The sequence below is a fragment of the Pelophylax lessonae genome, assembly GCF_965119305.1.
Source record: "Pelophylax lessonae genome assembly, chromosome: 8".
In the NCBI taxonomy this organism is placed as follows: domain Eukaryota; kingdom Metazoa; phylum Chordata; class Amphibia; order Anura; family Ranidae; genus Pelophylax; species Pelophylax lessonae.
Genome location: NC_138775.1, coordinates 124,544,431 through 124,567,429, shown reverse-complemented (window position 1 = coordinate 124,567,429; position 22,999 = coordinate 124,544,431).

The following is a 22,999-nucleotide window of genomic DNA, read 5'->3' as shown; positions in this document are numbered from 1 at the left end:
AACTATAGAAGTTAAACTAACAGGCCTATTGTTACTTGACAAAGACTTTGATCCCTTTTTAAATATAGGCACCACATTGGCCCTACGCCAATCCAGTGGCACTATTCCAGTCCTTAACGAGTCCCTACAAATTAGAAACAAAGGCTTTGAAATTATAGCGCTCAATTTTTTTAGGGTGCGTGGGTGGATGCCATCTGGTCCACCCTTATTCTGTTTAAATATTTCTGGAGGGGGCTTGGATGTAGAGCGGAGCGGACGTCTGCCTCGAGAGTTCCTTCTATCTTGAACTAAATCTCTGCCATCCTGAGGAATTAATCGTTTATACTTACCCAGGTTTCTCCCCTGGCTGCTGTAGCACAGCTTCCTGTCCTTTTATGCCATCCAAAGGGAAGAAATCAGCGGCCCCGCGCGCGCCTGCTAAGCGCCAGGCCCTGTCCGCTGCATGTCCAGACGCCATCTTGACGGAGCGGCTTCAGGCCTTGCTGAAGGAGATGGAGGAAGCGCAGGTCTCCAGACCCCCTCTGGCTGCCCTGGACAAGGGTGTTGGCGCTGATACGGAGGTCATCCTGCAGGCTATTGAGCACAGCAAAACCTCCCTTCTGGTCTGCATTGACCATCTTTTGCGGAAGAGTGTAATTTCATTCGCAACGACCTTGACAAAATCCGCGGTCGCCTCACGGAGGTGGAGGGCCGGGTATCCACGACTGAGGACTCGACGGCCCGCCATTCTGGTCTGCTGGATGCCCTGCAGCACAAGGTGGACTCTCTCGTGGCTAAGGCTGACGATGCGGAGAATAGAATGCGGCGGAACAACGTCTGGGTGCTCGGCCTGCCCGAGGGATCGGAGGGGGAGTCCCCGGCTGACTTTGCTGAGGGTTTCTTCAAACAACTCTTGGACCTCTGGGAGGTGTCGCCCACGTATGTTGTGGAGCGGGCCCATCGGGTCCCTACTGGCAAGAAAATTCCTGGAGCCCCCCGAGACCCTTCCTGGTCCGATTCTTAAACTATAGGGATTGGGATTGTATACTGGGTGAGGCCCGCAAGCACCTGGAACTCCGATTTGAAAATGCATCTATTCAGCTCTATGCAGACTTCTCGGCGGACCTTCAGAGGAAGAGGAAATCCTTTACTGATGTACGACGCCGGCTGCGTGAGAAGGGTGTCCAATATGGCATGCTGTACCCCAGTCGACTTCGAGTCACCCATGGTGGCACGGTGAGGTTCTTCAACACTCCGGAAGATGCTGATGCCTGGCTGCTGACCATACGTTGAGATGTGTGAGTACTGGCTCCTAGCGCTTACCTACCTGCGATGATGTCCTTGTCCCATTCTGCCCGGATCCATGATGCTGCCTCTCTTTGTTTTTTTTTTTCTCCTCTCCCTGGGGGGCTGGTTGTATTTTTTTCTCTCTCCCACATTTTTCATCATTGTTCCCCTTATTTTTGCTTTTTTCTCCTTTTGGGAATTGGATGATCTTAGTGTCTCCTGTTTCAACTACTCCTCCTGATGCTTTCCTGGTTGCACCTACTAATGGGAGCTCTCAGGGCTCTCCTGAACCGACGTCTACGAATGTGATTTTTTCCTCTTTTTTTTTTTTCTGGAACGGTTTGGCTTTTGTTTTTCTTCTCCCTCTCCTTCTGCCATTGACTGTGTGGTGGGGCCACCCCCCTCCCCCCCTGTTTTTGGGTGGAGTTCCCCATGCGCCCTATGTTCGCGGTCTAAGGTGACTGTCCCCCTTTTTCTGCTGCGAACTCTGTTGCACTTGTTTTAGGGATGAGGCCATACCAGGGCATTGTTGTTCTCCTGGTCAGCAGGGACGATGTTTTTTGGGACTGTTTTGTTTTTTTTTTGATCATCTATGTTTTTTTTTTCTTGGCTGCTTGCTCACTGTATTGTGTTCAGGTTCCTTAGTATTTGTTCTCTATCTTTACCGATCATGCTCAAATTCAGGTCCGGTGTGATTATGCTAAATGGTGGGGAGTATGTGGTGTGGAGACTCCCTTGCCCGGAGCCGCTGCTGTGCTTCCTCCATGGACTCCTGTGGTTAGTTTGTGTCTGGTCACATGGCAGGGAGTATTAAGTTGCTCTCGTGGAATGTGCGGGGCCTAAATAATAAATTCAAATGTGCACTGTTATTTAAGTATCTTCAGTCGCATAAACCCAGGATTTTGTTCTTGCAGGAGACACATTTGCTTGGCAGCTCCGTTTTGGCGCTGCGCCGTCGCTGGGTGGGGAATTCCTTCCATGCCACATACTCCTCTTATGTAAGGGGAGTCTCTATATTCATTAACAAATCTCTGCCTTGCCATATAGAACAGGTTATCACTGACCCGAAGGGCCAATACATTATCCTAGCTCTGCGCTTTGAGGCTAAACTGTATGTTTTTGTTAACGTTTATGTTCCCCCATCCCTTCTCTAGCACTGTACTGTACCAAATTTATGACCGCCTGGCTGAATTTTCCACTCCGGGAGTCTTTCTAGCCGGCGATTTCAATAACATCCTGGATGGAGTGCTAGATACATCTAACCCGAACAGGCAGGCTTGCCCGGACTTTGTTAACTGGGCTTCCGCCTTGCAGTTCACAGAGATATGGCGGTGGAAGAATCCACACCTTTGCCATCTTTGATCTTGCCTTTTGCCCTCCTTCGGCTCTTCCCTTTGTGGCGCCTGCTGTATACCTGCCTTCTGGCCTCTCTGACCATTACCCGCTGGAGCTTGTGTTGGAGCTGGGAGGCCGGAGGGGGGGGGGGCGAGTGCTGGAGGTTGGGTACTAGGTGGCTGCGGGATCCTGGAGTGGAGGAGGAAATGCAGGGCAAAATTCCTCAATATTGGGAACACAATGATACCACCTCACCTTTAATTTGCTGGGATGCATTTAAGGCCACTATACGTGGGGATTTCATTAGTGCTATTAAGACAGCCAGGGTGGAGGGCGCTGCGGAGTTGCTGGCGTTGGAAGAGGGCGTGCCATTGGCTGAGTCCGAGTTTACTTCGGACCCGTCTCCCGGGGCGCACTCCTCCCTGGCCCAGGCCCAGCGGGCGCTACATTTACACGTGTCCTCGGCTGCCTTAGCTGAGGTCGGTACGCTTAAAGCTAAAATCTTTGAGAATGGGGATAAGAACGGGAGACTCCTGGCTAACCTGGTGGCGGATTCTAAAGCGCAGACTGTCATCCCCCTTATCCAGCTAGAGGGGGGTGGTACCACTTCTGACCCGGCTACTATTTTAGAGGAATTTCAGAAATATTATCACCGGTTGTACTCGGTGCCCTCCTCTCTGCGGGATGTAGTGGACCTGGGGTACCTTGGGGAGTTCTCCTTGCCTACGTTGTCGGAGGAGGAGGCTGCTTCTTTGGAAGCGGACTTCTCCCTAGAGGAGGTGGAGGCGGCTATTCGTTCTCTCCCTCCCGAGAAGACCCCGGGTCCGGATGGCCTGCCGGGGGATTGGTACAAGATGTACATTGCTGACTTGGCCCCCAGGCCCGTTGTCTCTTCCAGGCTTGCCTGGAGGCTGGGGCGCTGCCGGACTCCCTATTACAAGCCCATATAGTTCTGATTTTGAAACCTGGTAAGGACCCTATGCTCGGCTTATCGGCCAATTTCCCTCCTTAACTATGATTTAAAAATCCTTACGAAAATCCTTCCCACCTGGTTGATGAAGGTACTCCCGTTCTTAGTTGATATTGACCAGACTGGATTCATGCCAGGGAAATCCACCGATATTAACATCCGCCGGGTGTACACGCATTTACAGGTTCCGGCGGAGGATCAGAGTCAGAGGGTCTTGGTCTCCTTAGACCTCGAGAAGGCCTTTGACTCCATCGCCTGGTCCTACCTTGGCGAGGTGCTCCGGTCATTTGGCTTTGGTCCTATATTCCGTAAATGGATTGATATTCTTTATAGCCAACCTCGAGCCCAGATCAAGTTAGGGGGCAGGGTGTCGCCTGCCTTTGATATCCAGCGTGGTACCCGTCAGGGGTGTCCGCTGTCGCCGGCGTTGTTTTAGCTGGCGGTAGAGCCCCTGGCGAGGGCTATTCGCGGGTCCGGAGAGATCAGGGGGATTCGGGTGGGGTCCCTGGAGGAAAAATTGGCGTTATATGCAGATGATATCATCCTGTTCCTTCGGGACCCCGGGCCCTCCCTCCGGTCTGTTCTGGCCCTGCTCTCGCGCTTTACTGAGCTCTCGGGCCTCCGGGTCAATTGGGGGAAATCTCTTTTGCTCCCAGTTGACGCGGCCGCCCGGACGCGGGCGGATCCCTCTCTTCCCTTGTGTTGGGCGGACAGTGTCAGATACTTGGGGGTCACTATCTCCCCTAAGGTGCAGGACTTTTGTGAACTCAATCTTTCCCCCCTCCTCCAGTCCTTCAAGGACAGGCTCAGGGCGTGGACGAACCCCGTTGACATTGATAGGGAGAATTAATCTTGTCAAGATGAAGCTGCTGCCCCCTCCATTATATATTGTGCGCCAGTCCCCGGTGTGGATCGCGAAACAGATCTTTAAACAATTTCATTCCCAGATAATCACCTTCCTCTGGGGGGGGCTCGCCCCCCTAGACTGTGCTTATCTACAGTGGGTACGGAAAGTATTCAGACCCCCTTAAATTTTTCACTCTTTGTTATATTGCAGCCATTTGCTAAAATCATTTAAGTTCATTCTTCTTCCTCATGAATGTACACATAGCACCCCATACTGACAGAAAAACACAGAATTGTTGGCATTGTTGCAGATTTATTAAAAAAGAAAAACTGAAATATCACATGGTCCTAAGTATTCAGACCCTTTGCTGTGACACTCATATATTTAACTCAGGTGCTTTCCATTTCTTCTGATCATCCTTGAGATGGTTCTACACCTTCATTTGAGTCCAGCTGTGTTTGATTATACTGATTGGACTTGATTAGGAAAGCCACACACCTGTCTATATAAGACCTTCCAGATCACAATGCATGTCAGAGCAAATGAGAATCATGAGGTCAAAGGAACTGCCTGAAGAGCTCAGAGACAGAATTGTGGCAAGGCACACATCTGGCCAAGGTTACAAAAAGATTTCTGCTGCACTTAAGGTTCCTAAGAGCACAGTGGCCTCCATAATCCTCAAATGGAAGACGTTTGGGACGACCAGAACCCTTCCTAGAGCTGGCCGTCCAGCCAAACTGAGCTATCGGGGGAGAAGAGCCTTGGTGAGAGAGGTAAAGAAGAACCCAAAGATCACTGTGGCTGAGCTCCAGAGATGCAGTCAGGAGATGGGAGAAAGTTGTAGAAAGTCAACCATCACTGCAGCCCTCCACCAGTCGTGGCTTTATGGCAGAGTGGCCCGACGGAAGCCTCTCCTCAGTGTAAGACACATGAAAGCCCGCATGGAGTTTGCTAAAAAAACACCTGAAGGACTCCAAGATCGTGAGAAATAAGATTCTCTGGTCTGATGAGACCAAAATAGAACTTTTTGGCCTTAATTCGGTAATTAAGCGGTATGTGTGGAGAAAACCAGGCACTGCTCATCACCTGTCCAATACAGTCCCAACAGTGAAGCATGGTGGTGGCAGCATCATGCTGTGGGGGTGTTTTTCAGCTGCAGGGACAGGACGACTGGTTGAAATTGAGGGAAAGATGAATGCGGCTAAGTACAGGGATATCCTGGACAAAAACCTTCTCCAGAGTGCTCTGGACCTCAGACTGGGCCGAAGGTTTACCTTCCAACAAGACAATGACCCTAAGCACACAGCTAAAATAACGAAGGAGTGGCTTCACAACAACTCCGTGACTGTACTTGAATGGCCCAGCCAGAGCCCTGACTTAAACCCAATTGAGCATCTCTGGAGAGACCTAAAAATGGCTGTCCACCAACGTTTACCATCCAACCTGACAGAACTGGAGAGGATCTGCAAGGAGGAATGGCAGAGGGTCCCAAAATCCAGGTGTGAAAGACTTGTTGCATCTTTCCCAAAAAGACTCCTGGCTGTATTAGATCAAAAGGGGGCTTCTACTAAATACTGAGCAAAGGGTCTGAATACTTAGGACCATGTGATATTTCAGTTTTTCTTTTTTAATAAATCTGCAACAATGTCAACAATTCTGTGTTTTTCTGTCAGTATGGGGTGCTATGTGTACATTCATGAGGAAGAAGAATGAACTTAAATTATTTTAGCAAATGGCTGCAATATAACAAAGAGTGAAAAATTTAAGGGGGTCTGAATACTTTCCGTACCCACTGTATACTGCAGCGCCCCTGGACTCATGGGGGTCTGGCTTGTCCAGATTTTTTCATGTTCTTAATTGCTGGCCTACTAACTCGCACCCATAACTGGCTTATATCTGATGACACTAATTCCGCAGTGGTACTTGAGGCGGCCCTACTTGGATCCTATGAGGCGCTGCGCAATGTCCTCTTCCGTGGCCCCAGGGCTCCGTATCCCCTTACAGCCTCCATGAAAGCGGTTGTTAGGGCTTGGTCCTTAGTTTCTCCCTATGCTAAATCTGACCCTAGTCGGCTGTCTCCGAACCTCCCCCTATGGCGAAACCCGGAACTGCCTGAATTTTACTCCATTCCTGATCCGTCTATATGGGCCACCAGGGGAATTCGGTGTATCTCCCATATCTGTCAAGGGGATGCTCTGCTCAGTTTTGACCAACTAAAAGACAGATTTGATCTGCCCAACTCCTACTTTTTCCGGTTCCTGCAGCTCCCTCATGCCTTCCGGACTCAGTTTGGGGGTTCCCCCCCTGATTTGACTCCAGCGGATTTTGAGTTGCTCCTCCGGGATGAGGACCTTAAGAAACCGCTCTCCTCCATCTACAGATCCTTGATGCCTAGTGTATATGTGGGTCTGGAGAGGCTGCAGGAGTTCTGGGTGGCGGAGGTGCCAGAGCTGGACTCGGAGGACTGGGAGGATGTCTGGGACTATCCATTCAAACATTTGGTCTCCTCGAGAGATCGCTTAGTGCAATTCAAGATCATTCATAGGTTTCACCTCACGCCTTCCAGATTACACTGGGATGTCTTCTGACATTCCGGATGTCTGCTGGCGTTGTGGCTCTAGCATCCCTTCCTATGCTTATATGATCTGGCACTGTCCGTCCCTGCAAAGATTTTGGTCTGAGGTCTTGGGCTTCATTGCTAAATTGACTACCATTACTATACCAGCTGGGATTGAAACCTGTATCCTGGGGCTTGTGAATGCGTTGGCCCATACTGTTGCCACTCGTACCCTTTTGGGGCTCTTGCTTTTCTATGCTAGAAAGTTGGTGGTGATGCGCTGTAGGGAACCGGGGGCCCCGGCATTATCACAGTGGAAGGCCCTCATGAATTCGATGATACCATTGTATAAAGCAGTTTACAAGTACAGGGGGTGCCCAAGTAAATTCCATAAGGTCTGGGACCTGTGGTTGGAAGCTACTGATACTGTAGATGATCCATCTGTTCCTGATGTCAATGTGTCTTCGACTGCCGTGTAGGTTGCTTATGTCTATGTATACTGGTGTGATATGTTTACGCCTCCTAAACCGCACTGGACTGGAATGTCTGCATTGCATGTACATTGGAATGTCGGTAAACAGACCTGAGAAGTTTGTGATCTTTTTTTGAGCTGCAGCCACTGCTGGGGGGTTAGTGGGTCTATTTTTCTTTTACTTTTATGTTAGGTTTTTTTTTTTCTAATGTTCTATGTTGTGTTGAGCCTGGGTATGCCCACACGGCTCTGTTTTGTATGCAGTTTTTAAAAATACAATAAACAGAATTTAAAAAAAAAATATATATATTTCTGGACCATATCACTTTTTAGCCATTGTGGATCATTTGGGGCTGTCAATACCATCCTCAGTATTTGGGGGCTGTGTCAATACCATCAAAGTATTTAATAAATTTGCCTTCTTTGTCCCCAGTCACCCACTCCTGATTATTTTGTTAAGGGCCTACATGCTCAGACCTAACCTTTTTGCTATTAATATATTTGAAGAATTTTTTGGGGTTTGTCCTACTATCTTTTGCAATCATTTAGAATTTTTGCGTCCTTGATTTCCTTTTTACATATTCTGTTATATTCTTTGTAACAATTAAATGATAGTGTTCCTTCATTTTTATATTTTTTAAAAGCTCTTTTAAAAGGGCGCGGCTGGTGAACAGCAGAGCAAGATGTGCGTGGTGTGAGCTAGCTCCATGCTGCTTCCTCCCTGATCAGGGACAATCCCCGACCATGAAGCAGTAAACCCGGATTAGAGATGAGGTATGCCGGCAAGGAACAGGACTAAACCCCGCGGCACTGCTATGCAGACGAGGGCACAATCCTGCTCGCAGCTACTAAAGACATCGGAGGAAATTATAAAGTATTTCTCTGGCATTAAGAGCATGGGGACTGCCCCCCCCCCCCCTGGAAACCCCGGAGACTGTGAAGGTAGGAGACGCAGAGGGGAAGGGCAGCGGGGGAAGCAAGTACCCGGAAGCAGAGTGGACAGAGGAGACACTGCTCGAGGGATCTGCGGTAAGGAACGAAGTTCAGGAAGCCGCTGTGACTGTTAAGACCGCGGTGTCGGTGGGCTATGATAGTGTGGAAGTGGATGGAGGTGCGGGCTCGGTGACAGAGCCTCTGGCCAAGAAGTTACACGAAGATGCGGCGGTAAGACCAAAAGATAATGTAGAAACAACTGTAGTATATAAAACGGTGGACAATATAAGCAATACAAACACTATAATGGAAATGTGGTCATTACTGCATGCATTACCCACTAAACTGGACATTGAAAAGATGATATCAAAAATGGAGGAGACACACCGAAAAGAAATGAGGGAAATACAGAAAGAAGTGAGTAATATATCTGATAAGGTGAACGCTGGGGAGAGAATTGTAGCAACAGTATCAGACAGAGTAACAAAACTGGAAAGAAACCAAGAAGATAATATTGAGTTAATGACTTCTATGCAAATGCGGATGGAAGACCTGGAAGATCGGAGTCGACGGAATAATCTGAGACTAAGGGGGCTACCCGAACAAGTAGAAAGAGACCGGCTCCAGGAAACGGTAAGTGACATTTTTTCCAAAATAATAGACCCTAATAACATTAATACCGTAGTACTGGACAGGGTCCACAGAGCATCTGGGCATAAAATGACAGACCCCGGCAGGCCCAGAGACGTCATATGCCGGATTCATTATTTTTCACAAAGAGAGGAGATCCTCAGGAAGGCATGGCTGAAAGGGACAATCGAATATAACCGGGTTAATATTAAAATACTCCCAGATCTTTCCAGTGCGACACTCGCCCGTCGGGCTATTCTACGACCAATATTGGAAAATTGGTCACATTTCGCAAAAATAGCAACTTTTTCACTTTGCGCTCCACAGCAGATTTATCGGGGTTGTTCGAGTTTTTGGGGACAGAAAAAATTCAGATATCCGACTGGCGAGCAGTTTTACCCCAATATTTGGAGAAGTCTAAGTACGGGAAGAGGAGAGACCCCAGAGTTCACAGGGACTAAGTAAGAGAACCGATGGAAAGAAGAAATAAACGTGTCAAGATTAGGAAGCATTAAATGTGAATTTAATATAGACATTTGGTTATGGACATCTGTTCAGACTTTATGCTCACTCCTAAACCATTTTTTTCTCCTTTTTTTTTGGTCCCCTTTTTTCTTAGTAAAGAAGGGAGTAATAAGTATATAAGTATATAAGGGTGATAACCTAGAAAAGGAGGTCTACCTGACAGATATGGGAAAATTTTTTTTTTTTTTTTTTGATCCCGCCAGGGAAACTCTCCTTTTTTTTTTTTGGTCCCTACCCCCTCCCCCTCTTATATAAACCTGATAGTTCCTTAAAATCTTTCCCCTAGCTCAAGAGTTATGGCGAATAGAAAGGTAAAATACTATTTCCTCTTAGTGAGCGGGGGAATAGATTATATGATATGATTATATGATACTGTAATGGTAAATATTTTTCCTGTCAGTCTCCATGGCAGCCTACGTGTGGGTTAACCCCGCCTCCACTCCAAGGGTATAGGACCCCCCTCCCATAAATTTCAGCTCTCAGGTACAGCAGGTGTTCCTTTTTTGTCCTCCTCCAAGGACCTACAATTCTGATGTCTTACTATTGTCCGGCTTACCTCAGGCTACTTTGGATGGTGACATTTAAAATTCCCCTGTTCTCTGCGGTTGACTGAAGCCTGGCCGGCGTCCTCTGACAGGGTCTGAAGATTCTCATTACATCTCTTCATGGCAGCGGTATTTGTCATTTATGTATACTCTGTTTGTGTCTTTTTCTATCACTGTGCGGCGTTTGTTATGGCCCCAATGGCGCTGGAACGCTTCCTGCGTTCCAACAACCCTTCCTCTTCCTCCTCTGCTTCCTGCGACCAATCGGTGGACGTTTCGTAGTCCCGCACAATGCGCAGTGCGTCGCGAACAAAGCCGATGCTTGGTTCGCGCATGCGCACTAGCGATCACGGCCGCATCACCGCTGACGTCATTCCGGCGGGGGATTTAAGCAGCTGTCGGTTCCCCTGTACTTCGGGAAGTACTGTGGGCGTTGCGGCAGCTTCCCTGTGTAGCTGGATTCCTTGCTACAGGTATGTGCAATGGATACTTGACTGCAGAGGGGGGGGGGGGTGGTTTGCTACCTCACACTGTATCACTATATTATCTTGGTGTCTGATGTGTATTACCTTTCTTTCTCAGTGGTTGTTGGCCTGAAGTATGGATCCTGCGTCACCGCCCTCCTGTGGCCAGCCCTCTCACAACAGGTGGGTGCTGGCATTTTTCAGGGGGGGGGGGGCGGGGGAGGGCTAGCTGGTCCCTGTTTCATGGCTAAATCCAGTGTCTCCCCGATTTTCTCTTTTTCCATCAGCTCTTCCAGGCCTGGTTTATCCCAAGAAAGAGACCCTGTCAGACCTCGTGGGAGTTCATCCTCCAGATCAAAGCGCCATGAATCTCCATCAGGGAGTAGGCAGCAGGGGAGACGCTCTAATTCCTCCCCCAGACACCACAAACAATACCAGAGTCACCGCACATACCAGAGAGCCTGTTGGGGTTGTGGGGCGCATGTCCCGGAGGACAAGTCCCTATGTGAGCTATGTTCTGCTCAGGCAGCCGGTGAGAGGGTGCACGAGGACCATGGATTGGAATCCCTAGAGAATAGTGCAACAATCCCTGAAAGAATGGAGTGTCTGATATTGAGACTAAACTTGGAAGCATCTCGGAAGAAGCTGTTGAGAGCTCTCCTGTTCATGAACTCAAGTTGGCTTCAGTGTTTTTGGGAGAAGCATCTATTGATGTTCTGCGCCTTCTGTCCAGATCAATGTTATCTTCAGTGACAGCAAAAAGGGCCTTGTGGCTCCGCCCTTGGCTTGTGGATCCAGCCTCTAAGCAGGCATGGTGTAAGATCCCTTTCGAGGGTACTTCCCTTTTCGGGAATAAATTGGACAGCGCCATTGCAAAGGCCACTGGCGGAAAGTCAGGCTTCCTTCCGCAGGATAAACGCTTATTTGGTCAGAAGAAGCCTCAATCTAGGAGGCAATACACTGAGAGATCGAGAGATGCCCGCTCTTACAAACCTAATAGAGACTTTCGGAGAAATTGGAGAGGAGGCCAATCTTCTTCTCGAAGATCATCCAAAAATCCAGCGCCTGCTGGACAAGAATCTACTAAATCTTTTTGAGATTGGGCCCGTTCAGACATGCCAGGTGGGGGCACGTCTTCTCCATTTTCAGCATGTCTGGACGGCCTCAATTACAGACTTTTGGACCGTCAGGACGGTCTCTATAGGCCACAGATGGCCATTTCTGGCAGATCCGGTTCCACGGTTCATTCCAACTCACTTGCCCTGTCTAGAAGAGAGAAGAGAAGTTTTACTCGCCTATGTAGACGCTTTAATGGCGCAAGGAGCAGTAGTTCCGGTTCCAGAGCAGGAAAAATTTCAAGGTGTTTATTCACCCCTCTTCTTAGTCCAGAAGAAGAACGGAGCTTGGAGGCCCGTTATAGATCTCACATACCTGAACAAGTTCATAAAGAACGAAAAATTCAAGATGGAAACACTCTCCACCATTCAGAAGGCAGTACTGCCAGGAGACTGGCTCGCCTCAATAGATCTGAAAGATGCGTACTTTCATGTTCCTGTGGCAGTCGACTTTCACACAGTGGCGTACCAAGAGGGGGGGCGGGGGGGCGGCCCGCCCCGGGTGCCACGCACTGGGGGGTGTCAGCCGGTGTTGTGCCCTGCCCGGCGTGTTCCGTATCGCTGTGAAGGCAGCTCCTTCAGTCAGCGCTGCGGGGGGGGCGGAACGGCGGCGGGAGAAGGGGGCGGGGCCTCGGCGGGAAGAAGGGGCGGAGCCTCAGCCTCGGCAGGAAGAAGGTGAGTTCCGAAGTGTGTGTGCTCGATAGGAGGGGGCAGTTGCATATGAGGAATTCATCTTTCCCTAGCTCCCTGTCCCCTTCAGTGCTGTCCACCCCCCTGGTTTTCTCTGCCCGCCCCCCAAGTGCCACCTGTCACCCCCCCCCCCCCAGTGCTCTCCACCTGCCTGGTTTTCCCTGCCCACCCCTCAAGTGCTACCTGTCCCCCCCCCCAGTGCTGTCCACCCCCCTGGTTTTCTCTGCCCGCCCCCCAAGTGCCACCTGTCCCCCCCCAGTGCTCTCCACTTGCCTGGTTATCCCTGCCCACCCCTCAAGTGCTACCTGTCCCCCCCCCCCCCAGTGCTCTCCACCTGCCTGGTTATCCCTGCCCACCCCTCAAGTGCTACCTGTCCCCCCCCCCCAGTGCTCTCCACCTGCCTGGTTTTCCCTGCCCACCCCTCAAGTGCTACCTGTCCCCCCCCCCCCCCAGTGCTCTCCACCTGCCTGGTTTTCCCTGCCCACCCCTCAAGTGCTACCTGTCCCCCCCCCCCCAGTGCTCTCCACCTGCCTGGTTTTCCCTGCCCACCCCTCAAGTGCTACCTGTCCCCCCCCCCCAGTGCTCTCCACCTGCCTGGTTTTCCCTGCCCACCCCTCAAGTGCTACCTGCCCCCCCCCCCCAGTGCTCTCCACCTGCCTGGTTTTCCCTGCCCACCCCTCAAGTGCTACCTGTCCCCCCCCCCCCCAGTGCTCTCCACCTGCCTGGTTTTCCCTGCCCACCCCTCAAGTGCTACCTGTCCCCCCCCAATGCTCTCCACCCCCTGGTTTTCCCTGTCCACCCCCCAAGTGCTACCTGTCTTCCCCCCAGTGCTCTCCACCCCCCTGGTTTTCCCTGCCAGCTCCCCAAGTGCTACCTGTCCCCCCCAGTGCTCTCCACCTGCCTGGTTTTCCCTGCCCACCCCTCAAGTGCTACCTGTCCCCCCCCCCCCAGTGCTCTCCACCCCCCTGGTTTTCCCTGCCCGCCCCCCAAGTGCTACCTGTCCCCCCCAGTGCTCTCCACCCCCCTGGTCTTCCCTGCCCACCCCCCAAGTGCTCCCTGTCCCCCCAGTGCTCTCCACCTCCCTGGTTTTCCCTGCCCGCCCCCAAGTGCTCCTTGTCCCCCCCCCCCGTGCTCTCCACCCCCTGCGCCTTCCAACCAACCCTGCAATGCTTTCCAAACCCCCTCTCAATTCTCTCCAGCCCCCCCCCCCCCCACCGTGCCCTTCAGCTCCTCCAGTGCTCTCTGCTTCGCCTGTGCTCTCTGGCCCCCCTAGTGCTCTTCTATCTTCTATCATGTCCTCAGTCTCTGACCAACTCCTGTATCATGTCCTCAGTCTCTGACCAACTCCTGTATCATGTCCTCAGTCTCTGACCAACTCCTGTATCATGTCCTCAGTCTCTGACCATCTCCTGTATCATGTCCTCAGTCTCTGACCATCTCCTGTATCATGTCCTCAGTCTCTGACCATCTCCTGTATCATGTCCTCAGTCTCTGACCATATACTGTATCATGTCTGCAGTCTCTGGCTGAGCATCTCCTGTATCATGTCTGCAGTCTCTGACCATCTCCTGTATCATGTCCTCAGTCTCTGACCATATACTGTATAATGTCTGCAGTCTCTGGCTGAGCATCTCTTGTATCATGTCCGCAGTCTCTGACCATCTCCTGTATCATGTCTGCAATCTCTGACCATCTCTTGTATCATGTCTGTAGTCTCTGACCATCTCCTGTATCATGTCCTCAGTCTCTGACCATCTCCTGTATCATGTCTGCAGTCTCTGACCATCTCCTGTACCATGTCTGCAGTCACTATCTATTTATGCTGAAGGTAGGACTGTGCAGGGGAGGCAGAGAGTGCAAAAGGAGGAACTGCGATTAGAGAGACGGGGGAGGGGGCAGACGGCAAGGGGCACTGTGATGGGGGCTGTGAAATTTGTGCAATAAATATTCTTGAAAACATTACAAATTTCTGTGGGTGTTTTTACATTTTAAAGTTGGGGGGGGGGGGGGTGCCAGATATAGGATCCGCCCCGGGTGCCAAATGCTCTAGGTACGCCACTGCTTTCACAAATATCTCCGCTTCTGTGTTCTGAACCGACATCTTCAATTAATTTGTCTACCTTTCGGCCTCTCTACCTCGCCCAGAGTATTCTCCAAAGTTCTCCTGGCTGTAGTGGCCCTCATAAGATTGAAAGGAATACGTCTACACCATAACTTAGACGATCTTCTGCTGCTGTCTCAAGAGAAAGATTAGTTATTGGCACACAGAGATCAGGTCATATCGACCCTCAAAGAGTTTGGCTGGCTGTTAAACCTACAAAAGAGTCAGCTGGAGCCCACTCAGCGCCTAGTCTATCTAGGGGCGCAATTCGACACCATCGAGAATTCAATCTCTCTCCCATTAGAGAAGATACCGGTAGTGAGGGAGAGAATCCTTCCAGCTCTTTCTTCTCCTCGGCTGAAAGCCTCTCAGTGCCTCAAAATCATTGGCACCATGGTGTCCACGGCTCCAATGGTAAAATGGGCTCTTTGGCGTATGAGGCCCTTCCAGAAAGGGTTCCTACAACAGTGGAACCCGGAAGAGAGGGATTAATACATTCATATCTCCTCCAGCATGAGATTCAGTCTTCTTTGGTGGCTGCAACGCAAGAATCTGCTCAACTGCCACTCTCTGATTCCAGTCTCATGGACCATAATCACAACAGACGCCAGCAACTCAGGTTAAGGGGCTCATTGTCTGTCGGAAATGACACAAGGAAAGTGGTCTTTTCAGAGACACACACCAGTCTCCAATATACTGCAGCTCCGAGCAGCCTATCAGGCTCTTCGATCTTTTCAACACCTGGTGGAAGGGAAATCTCTAATGATTCGGATGGACAACACCACAGCAGTGTCTTATGTGAAGAGACAAGGTGGGACACGGAGTCTCTCTCTGCTACGAGAATTAGACCCAATTATGTCTTGGGCTCAGGCTCATCTAGTCGATATCTCAGCAGTCTACATTCCAGGTTCACAGAATGTTCAAGCAGATTTTCTGTCCAGGGTCCAGTTGAACCACAACGAGTGGTCTCTCCATGTTACATAGTTACATAGTTACATAGTTACATAGTAGGTGAGGTTGAATAAAGACAATAGTCCATCCAGTTCAACCTGTGTAGGTGTGTGTGGCTGTAATCATCTCACATACCCCTGAATGTTCTGATCCTTGAGATGTAAGTCTAAGAGTCTTTTGAAAGCCACCATACTACCCGCAGAAACCACCTCTTGTGGTAGAGAATTCCACAATCTTGTAGCCCTAACAGTAAAGAACCCCCCACGTTGCCTGAGGTTAAAACGCTTCTCCTCTAATCGCATTGTATGCCCTCGAGTCCTCATGCAATCCCTTCGAATGAACAGCTTTTTTTCTAAGCTGGGATCCCCATTAAGATATTTATAAATTGCTATCATGTCCCCCCTCAGACGTCTCTTCTCCAGGGAGAATAAATCGAGCGATTGTAGACGCTCTTCATAGTCAAGGTCCTCCAATCCCCTAATTAGTTTAGTTGCCCTTCTCTGGACTCTCTCCAGCTCCAACACATCCCTCCTGAGGACTGGCTACCAGAACTGGACAGAATACTCCAGATGCGGTCGGACCAGAGTTTTATAAAGTGGAAGGATTATAGTCTTATCTCTGGAATACATCCCTTTCTTTATGCATGCCAATATTCTGCTGGCTTTGGCAGCTGCCGCTTGACATTGCATGCTGTTGCCTAATCTATCATCAACCAAGACTCCCAGATCCTTCTCCATTTTTGATTCCCCCAAGGGTTCCCCTCCTAACGTGTATTGTGCTTTTATGTTTTTAGTCCCCAAGTGCAAAACCTTACACTTCTCCGCGTTAAACCTCATTTGCCATGTCCGTGCCCACTCTGTAATTTTGTCCAGGTCATTCTGTAGGATATCTGCTTCATGCTGTGCAGTTATTGCTCTGGCCAATTTTGTGTCATCTGCAAAAACTGATATCGAACTACTGATCCCGACCTCAATGTTGTTTATGAATAAATTGAACAAGGTTGGTCCCAGGACTGAGCCCTGGGGCACCCCGCTTACTACCTCAGACCAGTCTGAGTATGCGCTGTTTATTACCACTCTTTGGACACGCCCTTTAAGCCAATTCCGTATCCAAGAGCAAACCCTGCTGTCGATACCTGCAGATCTTATTTTATAAATTAAGCGCTTGTGGGGAACTGTATCAAACGCCTTAGTGAAATCCAAGTACACCACATCCACTGGTCTCCCCCTATCTAGCTCACAGCTCACCTCCTCGTAAAATGTTAATAGATTGGTTTGACAAGAACGCCCATTTGTAAACCCGTGCTGATTACTGCTGATGATGTTGTTGTCTTTAGCAAACTCTACGATATAGTCCCTTATCATCCCCTCCAGAAGTTTACATACTATTGATGTCAAACTGACAGGCCTATAATTTCCCGGGATATGCCTCTGGCCCTTTTTGAATATCGGAATCACGTTAGCTTTCTTCCAATCCCCTGGTACATCTCCTGTCCTAATACTGTCAGCAAAGATCAGGAACAGTGGTCTGGATATAACCTTACTGAGTTCCTTGAGTACTCTCGGATGTACGCCATCCGGGCCTGGTGATTTGTTTGTGTTGAGTTTATCCAGCCTTTCCCTGATTTCACCCTCTGTTAGCCATAGTGGCAAGTCCTGTGTATTACTACTAACCAAACAGTCATGGTCAGTGTACCCCTCCGTTTCCTGTGTAAAGACTGACGAGAAAAAAGCATTCAGCACGGTTGCTTTTTCAGTGTCCTCTGTAACCATCCTCCCATCATTGTTAATTATGTGTGCAATATGCTCTGCCCTAGTTTTTTTGCTGTTGATATATTTAAAGAATTTCTTTGGGTTTTTTTTACTATCCTCCGCTATTTGTCTCTCAAAGTTGATTTTAGCCATCTTGATTTCTTGTTTACTTTTCTTATTTGCCTCCTTGTATTGCTCGAAAGCCGATACTGTGCCCTCTGATTTATACTTCTTGAAGGCCAATTTTTTTCCCCTAATAAGTTTTTTGACGCTACGGTTTAGCCAGCCAGGTTTGGCTTTGTCTCTTCTAAATTTATTTCCCATAGGAATGCACTGCAAGATGCCTTTGCCTAATATGTTCCTAAAGCATTCCCATTTTTCCTCTGTGGTCAGGGATCCCAGGGTTTGGTCCCAGTTTACCCTTTCCATCAATGAGTACAATTTTGGAAAGTTTGCCCTTCTGAAGTTTAGGGTTCTTATGTTCCCCACTTGCCTTGTTATATTGTTATTTATACTAAATGTGATCATCCTGTGATCGCTAGAGCCCAGATTGTCCTGGACTCCTACCTGCGAGATTAGGTCTGGGTCATTAGTGATCAATAGATCCAGGACTGCATTTTCTCTAGTCGGAGAATACACCAACTGTGACATGTAATTATCCTGTAAGGTTCCCGTGAATAGGCGGGCCTTCTGTGAGTGTGCAGTCCCCTCGTCCCAGTCAATGTCGGGATAATTGAAGTCCCCCAATATGACGACTGATCCCAATTTTGCCACTTTACTCATTAGTGCTAAGAATTCCAGCTCTACCTCCTCCCCTTGGTTAGGTGGCCTATAGCAAACCCCCACAATTACTTTCCCCTTTTCTCCTTCCCTATGGAGTTCAACCCACACAGATTCTAAATCCATGCTCATCCCATCCGTAATGTCACTCCTTTCTATCACCTTTATATTGTTCTTGACATAGAGACATACCCCTCCCCCTCTTTTTCCTACCCTGTCCTTCCGGTACACCGAATACCCTTGGATATTGGCCAGCCAGTCATGTGAGGGGTCGAACCAAGTCTCTGTTATTCCCACAAGGTCTATGTCCTCCTCATGTACCAATATTTCCAACTCATCCATTTTATTAGCTAGGCTCCTGGCATTAGCATATACCCCTCTTAGTTTTACGGAAGTTAAGCGCAATTGGCGGTTATGTTTATTCCTGTTTGGTCTGAGATTTTCCCGCACAGACCTGCCAATTGACATTGTGGACCTACTGTCGCTGCTGACCCTACAGCTGCCTTCAGTCCTCTGCTCCCTCCTGACTGACTCTACTTCTGAGCCCTCCCCCCCGTCTCCTAGTTTAAAAGCTCCTCCAACTTGGTGGCCATCTTTCTCCCCAAAAGAGCTGTACCGTCCCCATTAAGGTGCAGCCCATCCTTACTAAAGAGCCGGTAGCCGACTGAGAAGTCAGCCCAGTTCTCCAGGAACCCAAACCCCTCCTTCCTACACCAATTCCTTAGCCACTTGTTAAGTTCCCTAATCTCCTTCTGCCTCTCCTGTGTGGCTCGAGGTACAGGCAGTATTTCAGAGAAAACCACCTTGGAGGTCCTTTTCCTCAATCTATTACCTAAGTCCCTGAAATCGTTCTTAAGGATCCTCCACCTACCTTTAACTTTGTCATTAGTGCCCACATGCACCATGACCGCTGGGTCATCCCCAGCCCCCCCCATCAATCTGTCTGCCAGATCTGCGATGTGCCGAACTCGGGCGCCCGGTAAACAACAAACTGTTCGGTTCACGAGATCTTTTTTACAGATTGCCCTCTCTGTCCTCTTGATAATTGAGTCCCCAACTACCACAACCTTCCTAACCTTTCCTGAGTTACCGCCCCCCTTCTTCCTGGAGCCGACCCCCCCCCCTGGCAGCTGGGGGAGGGCGTGTTCTCCAGCTCTGCCACCCCTGAGTTGATATCCCCCTCAACCTGCAACTCGGCAAATTTGTTAGGGTGTACCAACTCAGGATTGGCCTCCCTGGCACTCCTCCCTCTACCCTTCCTAACAGTCACCCAGCTGCGTACCTCTGCTGCTTGCGTCTCCTCTGTTCCTCCCTCCTCTATGCTGGCCCCTACCAGCTCCTGATAGGCAATGTCCAAGCTCCTTTCCAGGTTGTTGATGCCACGCAGTGTTGCCACTGTGTTCTGTAGGTCCAGGATCTGGTCTACCAGAGCAACAAGTCGCTCACATCTTGCACAGCAGTATTCGCCCTCGATTGGTTCATCAAGGAACGCATACATGCAGCAAGAAGTGCACTGAGTAGCATCCGCAATCCTGTTGGACATTATTACCCTCTACTCTATGGGGATAATATTAACGACCTGCTCTTCCTTACCTACACTACCTCTGTCTCCCCTGGTACTAAACCTGGGGTCCTCACCAGTCGCTAAGATACTCACCAGTCGCAAAGATCCAACAGACGCAACGATACTCACCAGTCGCAAGGATACTCACCAGTCGCAAAGAACCAACAGACGCAAAGATACTCACCAGTCGCAAGGATACTCACCAGTCGCAAGGATACCCACCAGTCGCAAGGATACCCACCAGTCGCAAAGATACTCACCAGTCGCAAGGATACTCACCAGTCGCAAAGATACTCACCAGTCGCAAAGATACCCACCAGTCGCAAAGATACCCACCAGTCGCAGGATACTCACCAGTCGCAAGGATACTCACCAGTCGCAAGGATACTCACCAGTCGTCAAGATACTCACCAGTCGCCAAGATACTCACTAGTCGCAAGGATACTCACCAGTCGCAAGGATACTCACCAGTCGCCAAGATACTCACCAGTCGCCAAGATACTCACCAGTCGCAAGATACTCACCAGTCGCAAAGATACCCACCAGTCGCAGGATACTCACCAGTCGCAAAGATACTCACCAGTCGCAAGGATACTCACCAGTCACAAAGATACTCACCAGTCGCAGGATACTCACCAGTCGCAGGATACTCACCAGTGGCAAAGATACCCACCAGTCGCAAAGATACTCACCAGTCACAAAGATACTCACCAGTCGCAAAGATACTCACCAGTCGCAGGGATACTCACCAGTCGCAAGGATACTCACCAGTCGCAAGGATACTCACCAGTCGCAAGGATACTCACCAGTCACAAGATACTTACCAGTCGCAAGGGTACTCACCAGTCACAAGATACTTACCAGTCGCAAGGATACTCACCAGTCACAAGATACTTACCAGTCCCAAGGGTACTCACCAGTCACAAGATACTTACCAGTCGCAAGATACTTACCAGTCGCAAGATACTCACCAGTCGCAAAGATACTCACCAGTCGCAAGGATACTCACCAGTCGCAAGGATACTCACCAGTCACAAGGATACTCACCAGTCACAAGATACTTACCAGTCGCAAGGGTACTCACCAGTCGCAAGATACTCACCAGTCGCAAAGATACTCACCAGTCGCAAGGGTACTCACCAGTCACAAGATACTTACCAGTCGCAAGGATAATCACCAGTCGCAAGGATACTCACCAGTCGCACGGATACTCACCAGTCGCAAGGATACTCACCAGTCGCAAGGATACTCACCGGTCGCAAGGATACTCACCGGTCGCAAGGATACTCACCAGTCGCAAGGATACTCACCAGTCGCAAGGATACTCACCAGTCACAAGATACTTACCAGTCGCAAGGATACTCACCAGACTTCCCAGGTACTCTGTTGCAGAGACAGTCACACAGCAGTCAGTCGCAGCACTGTCAAACAGCTATTGATTTCTCACAGAGCTCAGTCACACAGCTTTCTCCCTGTTTGCAGCTGCTGCCTTACTCACAGCTGCTGCCACACACACACACTGGGACGGATGTCTCCTCCTCCTCACTGGGCACGGACGGTCCTCCTCCTCTTCATGCAGGCACTAAGGGAGGCAGTTTCCGACCTCCCCCGCCGCGCTCTTCCTTGGTCCCTGCACCCGGTATCCTGGTGCGGTTGTTCACGTCCCTGCTGCCGCTCCCTCTGCTCTTCTAGCGGCTCCCGTCCTCCACCGCCGCTCAGTTGGTGGTTACCGGCCCCCTGCAAGGTGCATCCGCACCCCTTGTGCGGCTCCCCCCGCACGTGTCCCCGCAGCTCCTCTTCCTCCTCGCTCCCTTGCCGCACGTACACCCACTTCCGGTTTCTCTCAGCGCCGGAAGTGATGATCTGAGTAGTCAGTTACATAACTTAGGCACTAACCCCAAGGTGGAGTCGTTCAAATGGATCCTGCCATTGGGATCCTGCCTCTCCTTGCAACCACAAGTTGGAGAAGTATGTCACGAGAGGCAGATGCCATCAAGCCTACGGGACAGATGCACTAACCGACAGGTGGGAGTTCAGCAGGGCATATGCCTTTCCTCCATTACCCATCATTCTCAAATTTCTGCAGAGACTTCAAGCGGAAGATGTAGAGATAGTGATGGTGGCGCCTTTCTGGCCAAACAGGCCATGGTTTCCGCTGATTCTACAGCTAAGTTACCGGGACCCGGTCCCTCTTCCCCTCAGACCAGACTTGCTTCTACAGGGAATATCAGTACACCCCTGTCCTGCAATACTCCGGTTGATGGTCTGGTTCTTGAGAGGGAAAGGTTGGAATCGCTCGGCTGCCCATCTACAGCCATTTCCACTTTGATGAATGCTAGACGACCAAGTACAAATAAGGTATACTGCAGAATCTGGTCAAGATTCGTGGAGTCTGCATATCCAGAAGGTATGTCTTCCTCAGTTCCTGGGATTCAAGAAATAATAAGTTTTCTTCAGGCTGGCCTAGATATGCCCCTCTTAGTGGCAACTCTAAGAGTCCAAGTTTCGGCATTGTCTGCCTTCTCCGGGATCATGTGGGCTCAGCACCCACTTATTCAACAGTTATTTAAAGGAGCAGTCAGACTCAATCCTCAAAGAAAACCTAGGTTTCCAAAATAAGATCTACCTCTTGTCCTAAATGCCCTCTCAAAAACGGGCATAGAATCCTCTTCTTCTATCAAGGATCTGACTATCCGGACTGTCTTCCTGGTAGCCATTACTTCGGCTAAAAGGGTCTCTGAATTAAGTTCCCTCGGCTGTAGAGAACCATTCCTGACTTTCTTCCCAGATCGGGTAGTGCTGATACCCATGCTAAATTCAAATCCGAAAGTCACCTCTGTGTTTCACCAGAACCAGGAGATCGTCCTGCCTACTTTTCGGTCCTCTGATGAGTCTAATCCTCATCCGTTGGATGTAGGAGAATCCTTAAAAATTTATCTTCAAGCAACTGCACCATTCAGGCAGTCTGACAACCTCTTTGTCCTGTTCTGGGGGAAGAACAGAGGTAAACCTATTGCATCGTGGATAGTGGCAGCTATCCAACAGGCCTATAGAGCTAAGGGTCTGGCTCCTCCAGAGGCGGTGACGGCGCACTCTACAAGGAGTATCTCTACGTCCTGGGCGGCCTCGTGGCACGTGGCTCCAGATGTGATCTGCAGAGCGGCTTCATGGTCTTCGGTCAATATTTTTATGACCCACTATTGTGTGGAGCCTGCTTCTCTGTCCTCAGTTAATTTTGGTTTGACTGTTTTGTCTGCAAATAGCATGAATTAAAGTTTCTTTGCTAAAGCATTCCCACCCATGTGGCGTGAGCTAGTTATTTCCCACATGTAGGCTGCCATGGAGACTGATAGGAAAACGGAAAATTCCTATCAAATACTTACCGTAATTTTCCTTTCCTGATAGTCTCCATGGCAGCCGGAGTTCCCACCCTCTCGTCTTGGATTCGGCTAAGATATGGAACACCTGCTGTACCTGAGAGCTGAAATTTATGGGAGGGGGGT